The sequence below is a fragment of the Anabas testudineus genome, chromosome 14 (assembly GCF_900324465.2).
Source record: "Anabas testudineus chromosome 14, fAnaTes1.2, whole genome shotgun sequence".
Lineage (NCBI taxonomy): Eukaryota > Metazoa > Chordata > Actinopteri > Anabantiformes > Anabantidae > Anabas > Anabas testudineus.
This window is the reverse complement of record NC_046623.1, coordinates 17194661-17206201: the sequence shown is the minus strand read 5'-3', so window position 1 is coordinate 17206201 and position 11541 is coordinate 17194661. Positions and strand designations below refer to the sequence as shown.

The window sequence follows — 11541 nt, the reverse complement described above, 5'->3', positions numbered from 1 at the left end:
GAAAACTGTGAAAACATTTTAACAACAATTAAATGCATGAGTTTGCCAAATTTAGTTTGACAAAAAGCTTTTAAAACTGAGAGTGTTTTTTACCTCAACAGCAACAGGTTTTAAATGGAATATATAGAGGATATAGATGACAGTTTGCAGATCTTCCATTGAATGTCATGTTGCATTTGGTACTTTGTGTACAGTATATGTAACTAGATATTTGTCCTTCAGTTCCAGTGTCCCAACCAGCTGTGTCACAGATATGTTTGTCATCAGAGAAAATGAACGTCAGCTGCTCCTCTGAGGGAGATGGAGTAGACTTCATTTTGACTTTGGACAATAATTTATTGATACAGACCAAAGCTGGGATTGCAGACAAATACCGCAAACCCACATTTTCAAACATTTCCATCAACTTACATGGTCAGCTCACAGGAAACTTCGTGTGTCATGTTCAAAACAATGTCAGCAGACAAGAAGCAGTTATCCACCTTAAAAGCTGTGAAGGTGACAAATTTGAAGAGATTGTTAAATTAATTTTTTTATTTATTTTATTATTTAGATCTCAATTTTTTATCTTAGCACTGGGATTTCATGGTTTGTCCAATTTCTTAAATAAGAAGAAAGAAAACCCCTTTTCCAAATGTATGGGGCAGAAAAATCTCAGTAGTTCCTTATAGTTATATAATCTCAATTTCTGTGTTCTCTAGGTTCAATTTCCCAACACATACTTTGGACTCTGGTAGCAATTTTTGCCACTCTGCTCCTCCTTTTTGTTCTGCGTCTTGGTATCAAACATTTCAATAAGGAAACAAGACACACAACTACACAAGAAGGTAAGAAAAACACATTCTCTCAATTCCCCCTCTTCATCTATCTTCTATCTCAATTAAATTAATTATGTAAAGTATTAATTAGTATTAATTATGTAAAGTGGACATTGTAATCATCTACTTTGATCAAGTTAGGTTACTAATCTGTTTTAGGACAGAATGTAATAACTTGTTTCATGATTAAACAAATTTTATTTTCAATCAGGACTTTGACTTCTAACAACTGAAGAAAGCTACTTAATAATTCAAGTGCTGCCATCCCATTTACATGATAAATGGTGACGTTGATACTGACCTTGCTGACAATAATTGTGATTAGAATTTGAGGTCCTCTAGTTAGTTATTAAATTATGGATGTCAGTTATATTTGTGTCTGTCTTTACTTATTTCAGGTAATGCTGAGGTCGTCTACTCTGAAGTTACAGTGAAGCGTGCAAGGAAAAATGTAACTTAATGTTTACACATCAAACTAAGGCTTTCCAAAATCACTGTGCCTGTGGCTGTGGCTGTGTCAGTTCTGTTTGCAATATAACCAACGATGTACAATAATCAGTGGAATTACTGCGATACTGTGGAAAATGTAAAAAAGCCCTTCCCCTCCCCCCCGGAACAGCAATTTGTTAATACACTAGACGACCTTCACCATAATTTTATTTACACCTGGTCTTCTTTAAAAACTATGTGGCATGGAATTGTAAAACCTTCATTAATAAAGCTATATTCCTTTACCAGTACATTTGCTAACTGGTGTGCTGTGTTCTGATAAAATCTTTTTCTAGTGAACAAAGTTTCAGGTTCCACTAAGTATTTTCATGTATTCCATGTGCTGCACTTCCCATAATTTGATGCTAAAGCACCTCTGCAATTTTACTTTGACAATTTCATGTACTTCTGATACCATGTTTCAAATGAGAATGCTGTTTAATACACAATGTTCTGCTGAAAAACTCAGCCAAACCTATACTTGTAACTGGTAGGAAATGGCTGCGTGAAAAACAAAAAACATTTTAACATAACCAAACAACAGGGAATTGAAATTGAAAGAGGAAAGCTTCACCTGTAAATGGGTTTGTAAATGGCAAGTGATTTAACAATGAAAGCACATGGCCAACATTTGAAATCTCAAGTAGTAACTGGAAAAGCAGTCAGTACCAGGGGGCTTGAAGTTTAGTTGAAAGTAGTGTAGTAAACTTCATCGACCATAGGCAGGGTGGGGCCAAAGGCATAACAAATAATCAGAATTGATGCTGTAATTTCTACTTAGCCATAATATGAGGGAGGTTTAACACAGTGCAATTCATCTTTGTTACTCTTCACCTTAACTACAGTCAAGTACAGAATAAGCTAAGTGGTCAGCTTCTTTTTTATAATGCAGCAACACACGATCGGTGCTTCAAGATGGATTTATACATACTTTTAATTTATTCAAATTCACACATCACACAACATTTCTCGTTAATATGGTTGAAACCGAACCCGAGTACAGAAGCAGCTGTGGTTTTATCACAAGCTCTCACACATCGAGCCTTTCCTTCTAGTTTCCTGCAACAAAAAAGAGAATACAGTAAATCTACCACACGCTGTTTGTATATAAATAACATGCACACTTAAGGCCCTTTACACTGCCTCTTCAAGGCGGCTTTACAGCGCCAATACGTTGTGTAAAAAAAAAAAAAAAAAAAAAAAAAAAGGTACCAAGACGGTGCCCTTTAAGCCGTCTCGAGAGGTAGTGTCAGAGGTGAGGTGAGTTCACGCCATCATCTTTGTGAAAGGGCCAAGGCGGCATCAGGCGTTAGAGGAAAAGAGGTGTGAATTCTAGTGACGTTTTATTGTGAGAGCAGATACTGCAGTTGCCTTAGTGGAGGATAAACACCATTTATGACAAGATTAAAAGTCAAGTACAGTTGTCATGCATTGTATTCAATAGGTTAATGATTACTTTTGCATTTGACTTTCTTTAAACGTGTACGCATTCAGACATAACGCTATGCTGCAGAATCGGAGAGACAAAGCACGGCTACCATGAGCAACTGGTTGGATGAAGGCAGCAGAAAAATGTGGTCAGTTATTTGTCGAGTTAACCCCAGTGTATCCAGTTGCTTTTTCCTGTAGCACAGCTGCAGAAACTGTATTTTGAGAGCAAATAATTTTTTAAATGTGCAAAACTAGAAAAAGCACATGACGGTTCATTCATCAGTAATGTTTTGAAGGAGACAAACATCTCACAAGCGTGTTAACACCTCTAAATGTAAGACCCCGTAAAGTAACAATTCAGAAGGCTCAATAATCTTAGGTGTTTCCTATATTAAAAATTCCCCACTCTTATTCCCCATTCTTATTCCTACAGTACAAGCTCGGTTCCTCTACCAGAGGCCTGCGAGCTTGAGGGCCCTGCACATTATCTGAGCTGTTCCTAGGACTGCACTCTTCTAGACAGAAATCTCAGATGTTGTTCCTGGGATCTGCTGGAGCCACTCTCCCAGTTTGGGAGTTACAGCCCCCAGTGTTCCTATTACCACGGGTACCACTTGTGCCTTCATCTTCCACATCTTTTCTATGTCTTCTCTCAGCCCTTTTTATTTATATTATATTATATTATATATTATATTATATTATATATACACACCCTTGTCATCATTTGGTTGGGTTTACAGCGTGGAGCAAATTCACCTGATAGATAGGAAATATCATCAAAATGGCCCCCTAATTTATGTAAATGGTTGGCCATTAGAAACACCTCACAATATAATGCACTCTTTTCAGAAAATAATCAATTCTGACAATTTCAACAAAAACTGAGAAACTACAACCTTGCAAAAGAAGAATGAATTACATTCCTACTGTATAAGTGCCATTTTGATTGTATTACATTGTAGTTAATAAAATGGCCATGTATGCATGCTGACTATAAAGCAGACTGCTACCCATTATTTTCCATCTGTAGTAATATGAGTATTTAGCTCAGTTGATAAAAATCAAGGTTCAAAACTGATGCAAAGTGAAAAAGAAGTCTCTCTGTGCCAGAGTTTGAAGTCTGAGTACTGCCAGTATGTAGTAATCCTCATAAACCACACGATGGAGCCAAAGGCCATGAGAGGCGACCAGATGTACATTTCTTTATGTTGCAGAGCATATTTCATCCTAAATTCAACTGACCTAGTGTCAAATAACTCAACCAGTTAGTTATTTGTGAGTAACTAACAATGAGTAACTCACGATATTTGTGCTGTCAGGAAACCCAATTTTCATTGCTGCAAGCAGGAAACTAACTCGTCAGCAGTAAGGAGTAACTGAGGATTAGAGGGGAAGATGAGGGAGGTTTTACCACAGTGCAATGGGTGATGATTCTTAACTGCAATCAACTGCTCAGTCTCACATAATTAATTACTCCTTACTATACACTGTAGGACAAACCACATCCTTCTACTCCTCTGGGGCTGCCTCCATCTATGCTGAGTCTGTAATTTCATATCCCATCATCTCACCCTCATCATATTGCACATCTACTGCTGTGTATTTTCAAGTGGGGATTCCCCTTGTATATTAAAATCCTCAGCGCTCCAACTGTCCTTCCATAAGCACCATACTACAATATATATCCCCACAACCACAACATTTAAAACTGACTTTACACTTGGGTCAGAAGGAATAACACTGATTTTCCTTTCTTTACCTCCTTGCCACCCTCTCTCTCTCCCACTTTGTGTTTTTATGGGGTGACTGCAGGAGAGAAAAGGAAGGCTTCCCCCTTCTGCCTGACCGACCTGCTTTGAGACATGTGGCCTGGGAGTAATTGGGTTCCAACTGCAGCCATCCAATGAGTTGGCCTTGATTTAGAGAATGACTCCATTTACTTTTGTCTGACTGCCTGCTGCTTCCACAGCTGCAGCCTTTATTCTGTTTCAGGCCCAGGGTTTTACTGTACAGGCCTGGCAGAAAGCCAGAGGAGAGAGTGGAATGTAATCCCTGCATTAATGTGCTGCCCACGTTCACTGGGTACGGGAAGAGAACAGTATTGTCCCCTTTGTGCAGTAAGACAGTCCGATACATAAGAGGCACAGTAGGTCATCCATTAGTTGCAGGTCAGTGACTGAACCACTCGACCCCAAGTTGCTCCTGACCTGTACCTACATCCAACACTTGTAAATCACTTTGGATAAAATCCACTACTCTTGTAAATTGTGGTTGCTTTATTAATTTCCTGGGCTGTAGCACCTTACATTTCCTTGTGACATAAAGGGCCCTTTTCAGACATGAATCGTACACATTAATGAGTTTAACCATGTAACGCTAACGTTAATTAATAATACCTGTGCTAATTAGCTAACTAACGCTAGCTAACTGCTAACATTAAGTAGTTTTGAAACAGGCAATTTAGTTGCATAAATATCAATGTTATTACTTTTATAGAAACAAATAACGTTATCTAACATACAGAATAACAATTTTAATTTAAGTTGTCAAATGTTATTATTGTTATTAATCCAGTTAGCTAACGTTACATGTCTTACCGGAAGTTGGGTGAGCGCACCAACGTCTGTCAGCTAGCGTTAGCATGTCCTGACAGGTTACAAGAGCAGCTGCTGAGACAAAGAGCCTTCGTGTAACTCAAACATTCTCTTAAACTTTGTCACGAATAAACTAGTTAATTCAGAATAATCAAAAATAACCACAATATAAGTGACGTTTAGAGTAAGCACACTCTCAAACAGGTCAAGTAGAATCGCGTTGCCTCAAAATCTCGCGAGAGTTCATTTTACCCGTCGTATCCAAACGCAACTTTCAACTTAAAACTAAAAATAATTTACAATAATATTAAAAATACAACAACCTTTAATAATTATAATAAACATTTATTTCTTTTTTATAAATTGCCTTTGGATGCTGAAGAACTCCATAAATAGCAGCAGTGAAGTTTCACAGGTTCCTGAAGGCTTTAGATGGAATAAACACCATTGTTGTGTATAGGGCTGGGTTTAACTGCATTACTTCATGTATAGTATCTGGAGCTAACTTGCATTTCCTGTTAAACTTTAAATGAAGGCTTTAATGAAGACTTGTTGCTTGGAGCCAGAAACAAGTGGTTGCCAGGATAAAAACGGTGGTTTGTTTGATGGTTCCCAGTGGTTGCTAGGCAGTTTCTATGGTTGTCAAGATGGTTGCCAAGTTTGTTTAAAGGGTCATTACACTTTAGGATTTCATCTGGTCATTCAACCAAACTCCATTTAAAGTATGCAAAAGCTATGATGTGAGGTTCACAGCAAAGGTTGCGTGAACCCTCACCTCTCCTCCCGGGAGCTGCCCCTGGAGGAGAGGTGAGGGGTTACATGACAGTCCAGACACAGAAGCACTGACAGAATGGGAGATGTCAGGGAATTACTGTTGCTACTGTTGGTAATTTAACACAGATATCTAGAGAAATAAGTCACCAGTGGGCATTTTTAAATCAACCTATTCATATGTTTTTGGTCATGTTCCTATCAACTTCCCTGACAGTGGTTAATGAGCTGGTTGTTAGATTCTCTTAGCTGTTGCTGTGGTTGTTGCTCAAGTCTGCTACTGGACGCATTGTACTTTACAGCCATTAAAGTAAAATGTGTAACATCTCACAGACATCCTCCTTTTTAACCTCTCAACAATTGCTGCCTTTTAATTGGCCTATAGCACATTACTGACATCAAAGGTGAAGTTGCAGCAGTTGGTCAGCACCATCATGTTTCTTCCAGCAATGTGTACTTCAGCCAAGGTTATGGCAAAAAATTTCCTCATACCATTTGTCTTTCTTATCGGAAACTTCCCCACCAATCAAAACAAGCCAAACCTCTTCCAGCCCTACCTCGTGCAATCCACTTGGGACAGAGTAGCTGTTAATTTCTTCTCAGCTGGAAGTAAGATAAAGAAGGTCAAGGGCTGTGAACAGTTTTAATAATGTGGCATTATTCACTTTTGTAGCAAGCAGTAGCCAACTGTTTTCAGTCAGACTCTCAGGGTCACTCAGACAATGAAAGGTCTTATCTCCCACTAAAGGTTCCTTAATCAGCAAAGTAGGTAAACACCCTGACACACCCAGCTAAGAGGCACTTAGAAGAGGGAAATGCCTGAATGTTAACTTTAATATTAATGATAACAGCCTTGGAGATACCACAGCCCTTGAATATAAGAAATACTGAAATGAGTTAGTTAAATTCACTGTTTTATATTATACATTTTCATATATCTTTAACGAGCCTCAAAGCTTTGCCGCTCATTATAACTCTTCATGGTCATTATCCAGCCTGAATAAAATGATCAAGTAAGCATTCATGTCAGTGCAGACTACAATAGCTCCACTGTAATCTGAAAAGGGAATCTCTTTGATGCACAAATGGAATCTGCCGGAAAGTGTCATTGGGATTTTAGAGTAACAAGCCAGAGAATGATTTCAAGTCCCGATGGTCTTGCGGTGCACGAGAGGAATGAGACATTATGCAGCTCAGTAAACCAAATGAGATTGTCTGTACAAGCTTTAGAAGTGCATCTACATATACAGTACATGCCTGAATAAATACATAATAATATACAATACTGATTTATGTGCATGCCCAGAATTTTAAACTTGTGAAAAATATATTTTTGTACATTCAATTTCTCAGTCACACACACACAAAACCATACACACACCCATGTGAAGCCTCTGTTCAGAGGAAACCATGGAAATGCCAAGCAAATAAGTGTTCTCATTTGGTGGGCAGGCGGTTTACTGGCTTGCATCTGTCTAACTTCTGTACCAAGCTGCTGTGTCAGATGTGTGATGGGACATTGTGCAGACCTGACTCAGCAATTAAACCACAGTGAGGAGTGATGTAACTGCACCAGATTTACAAGATCTTCATGTTGTAAAGTAGGAAACTAGTGTCAGTCCGATTAAAGCGCAAGATTAACACATTTCCAAAACCAGCCCACTTGTATTTATGTGAGCTGTGGTTCCCGGATGTTTTGTCATGTATGTATGTTGTTCATGATAAACTAATAATTAAAGGCAATGTTACATGGGCATGTCTGGATGACAGCAAAATCAATGTTTTGGATGTACCACTGTGTTGGTTCCAGCAGCCACAGTCAATAATAGAGCTTTTTCATTACTATGTTATCTATTTTTAGCAAACAAAATGCTCACTTGATGTTTAATAAGGCCAACCACCATACTTGGCTTATTTTAAGGAATTTTAGCATCAATTTTGGGGTATGTGAAGCATTTTTCCGCCCCATTATAGGTTTCAAGTTGTTGTTCTGATTGTTTGGTTTTGGCTGTGCAAATTTGCTTTTCGATTCCCAAACCAACATAGAGAACTGTTTTCACTTTCCTGTCCAAAGGTTGACTCGATGATTGTGGATGAAAAACGATGGTGTACAAGTTACACACTAATTCCCAGTAAATGGAACAATGTGTTTCAGACAGTCTCAACATTATTTGTTGTCTTAGCGATTGTTGATCTACTGCATATAAAATTCTCTGAGGCTTGATGTGAACTACTAAATAAGTAAAGTTTAAACCTTTTTTTTTCTACAGCCTCCTTTTGAAAGTTTAAATTCAATTTATGTCACATTTTATAGCTACAAGCATCGACAAGAGAATATTGAATAATTCTCAAAACCCAAACAAGGTTCAGTGGGTTTCTGTGGGGCTTGTTCTCTGTGGCCAGCCAGGCGAAGCTAAGTTCAAAGCATTCAATCAACATGGTGGTGGGAACATAATGCTGTGGGCTTGCTTTGCTGCTTCAGGCACAGGGAACCTTGAACAATTTGGATGAGCTGGAACAATTTGTCAGCTGTGAGTCAGGAAGGTTACACTATTTACTTTATTCACTGAGTTGTAATCATTTTGGCCGAGTTATTTTAGTTTTTTCTTGTTTCAATTAAGCACATCAGTAATATATCTTAATCAAACTTAGTGGAGAATTTGTCTTTGTTCTTTTTGCAGCAATTAAACTAAAAACACTTTTGAACAAGGGTAGTAATTCTGGGTTAACTGTAGCCCCTGCAACAACCACAAAGGAAATTGTGACTTGGCCTCACATAAACTTATGAACAGAGGCCTCTTACAAACTCAGTGCCAAACTTGATTCAGTTTGTGAAAATGCAGGGAGGTTTTCTGTGTACATGAGTGTGTATGAGGAGAGTAGAGAGATGAACTTTTTGTCAGGCACATTGAGTTTTTTATTCTTTATGTACCTGCAATATGTTGTAAAACTGTGTAACTGGTTTAATGTATAGTACTTCATTGAATTCCTTAAATTAGTCCAATAAATCAAATTTCTGCCATCTTACTGTTGGTATTCTAAAGTTCTGTATATGACCAATGTATCAACATTTGGGAGAAAGTCAGGAACGCACAGAAACTTTCTGTGCATCAATCAAGAACAGAGTGATTTGGTGCATCTGAACCACAGATCATCTACAATTGCAGCCAAGAGTTTGACCAGCTGTCTGTATTGTCTAAATATGAAAATAGTAGCATATTGTTATAATATGTCCACACAGTTGAAGCTATTGTAGAATTTCCCACTGATACACAGTGTGCACAAAAATAATTCACCCCCATTGGTAGTTTACACCTTTAATCTTTCTGTGAGTTGAATTTGGCTTGAAACACTCATTCATGTCAAAGTGAAAACAGATCCATTAATGCTAATTCTTGCTGGAAAACAAATCTTAGCTCGTGGTTTCTTGTCAGGTCTGGACCTCATCATAAACGTGTGTGTGTTGATGTTTGATTTACGTCTAGTCTGGTGGCCAAAAAGCTTAATTTTGGTTCCATTAGACAATAGAACGTTCTTCCAGCTGACTTCAGTCTCTCATATGCCTTCTGGAGTTGATATGAGCTATTTTCTATGTGGCACTCACCCATAAAGCAGGAAGCACTTGCTGTATACACATCTATTCCTTCTCAGCTGCAGTTGCTTGTAACTCATCACTCACATTTTTGAGACCTGCTCTGGACATGTACCTGTGTAATTTTGCTTCACTTGAAAATTTTATTTCATCCATCCTCTGACTTAATAGTCTTTTCACGGGGTCTTTGTTTGTCTTCACTGTGTAGCTTTTGGCCAACCAACTGATTGTCACTTTGACATACCAACCATGATTCAGTGTTATTAAGAATCAAAGATGAAAACGTCCAAGTGGGGTGAGAACTTTTTATAGGCACAAGTTGTTTTTTGAGTGTTTTTTGTTGTTGATTTTAACAACAAATCTTCTACAGTGATTGATTTTGTGTGTGGGTGATTTTCATTGATATTTCACATATATAGAAGATGAAGTTATACTGTAGAATCCCTATAAACTGTATGTTCATGTGCAACCTGTTGAATTCCTCCTAATCTTGGTCTTTATCGAAACCTAGTTTTGGCCAACAGTTCGACATTTAAAGTCATTTCTCCTCATTAGGAATCCCCTTTGGGCCTGATTTCAACATTGAAACCATCAGTACTTTTGAGTGTTTTCACCAGAGAAACACAAAACAGCATTAAAATCAAGTTTCAACAGTTGTGCTTCCTCGAAGATATTTTTCTTGGTGGGGTGGGATGGCCTCTGAAATAACATTTTGATGAGGTAACAATAACCCTCTGCCCTGAAACTAATCGATATTAATGAAATTCTGTTGGCTGGGTGACTGCCAGCTCCTCAGGGCAGGGTTTATAATGGCAACAAAATCCTAGGTGGAAAGTATTTAGAGTTTACCATTTCATTTATAAAAGCTGTGGCTCTTTACCCAAAGTTAATACAGAGGGTCAAAGAAAATATGTTATCTCGTATTTACTTTAGAGTCTAACATCATGAGAAACCATGTTAATGCTAATTTAATTCACTCCTTCATGTCTAGTCAACTATGTGACACACTCTGGGCCTTCGTGGAGCAGTGAGCCTGATCTATTTTTTACTCCAAGTAGGTTAATAGAGTTTCCCAGCTGTAAATTTCAATTTAATGTGGTGAATTAAAAGCAGAAGATGAAATCTTCACTGTTGAATGCACATTAATCAAATGTTGAGCTTCAAATTTGAATCATAAACCTGAATGTGGAGATGAGCTCATGTTTGCTCTTGTAACTGCATGGTTTCATCCACTTGGTCTGCAGAAAACCCCCACACATCTGTGGATTAAACATTATGTCATATTAACACAACTATAATTACGCAATCCCTGTCATTTACGCAGGGGTGGTTTATTGTACACTGAGTGTGTGTGAGCGGACAGTTTTGATGTTCCCAGCATACTTCATTTTATGAACTGTTCACATTGTGGTTAGTAACTTTGAAAACCATGTTTTTATCAGGTTTTATGGACATATTTTGCACAACCTCGTCCTTCTGGTGTAAATCCTTTCTGTAGAAATAAAGTTAATTATACAAAACAGAAAGCATGGTCTATGAGTAAAGCACTGACATCTAACCATCGTTTAAGCTAATAGCAAATAGTTACCCATCATTAATTGCCATAATAATTGCAATATAATTATTGCAATGATAATCAATAAAGTACCATCTGAATTAAGTTTAAAGATAAGTAGAGTCTAAGAATCTAGCCAGATGATCTCATGGTGTCACCTGTTTCTTCTACTTTAGTAAAAATAACTAATATGCATTTACATAGGCCTATTGGAAACAGGACTTCAAGTGCAGTGTCAGTTTTTAAGGATGTCAGCAACAGTGTTCTGGTGTTTCATTATGAGAAAAAACA

General features: G+C 37.8%; 1 long non-coding RNA gene across 1 annotated transcript; it reads right to left on the bottom strand.

Moving 5' to 3' along the window:
• Positions 1-2237: 2237 nt before the first annotated feature.
• On the bottom strand, positions 2238-5586 carry LOC113170822. The gene is made up of 4 exons (XR_003299666.1): positions 5527-5586; positions 5336-5404; positions 2520-2678; positions 2238-2366 (listed from the first exon to the last, which is right to left on the bottom strand). It is a non-coding gene; the product is annotated as an uncharacterized LOC113170822 (long non-coding RNA).
• Positions 5587-11541: the final 5955 nt, after the last annotated feature.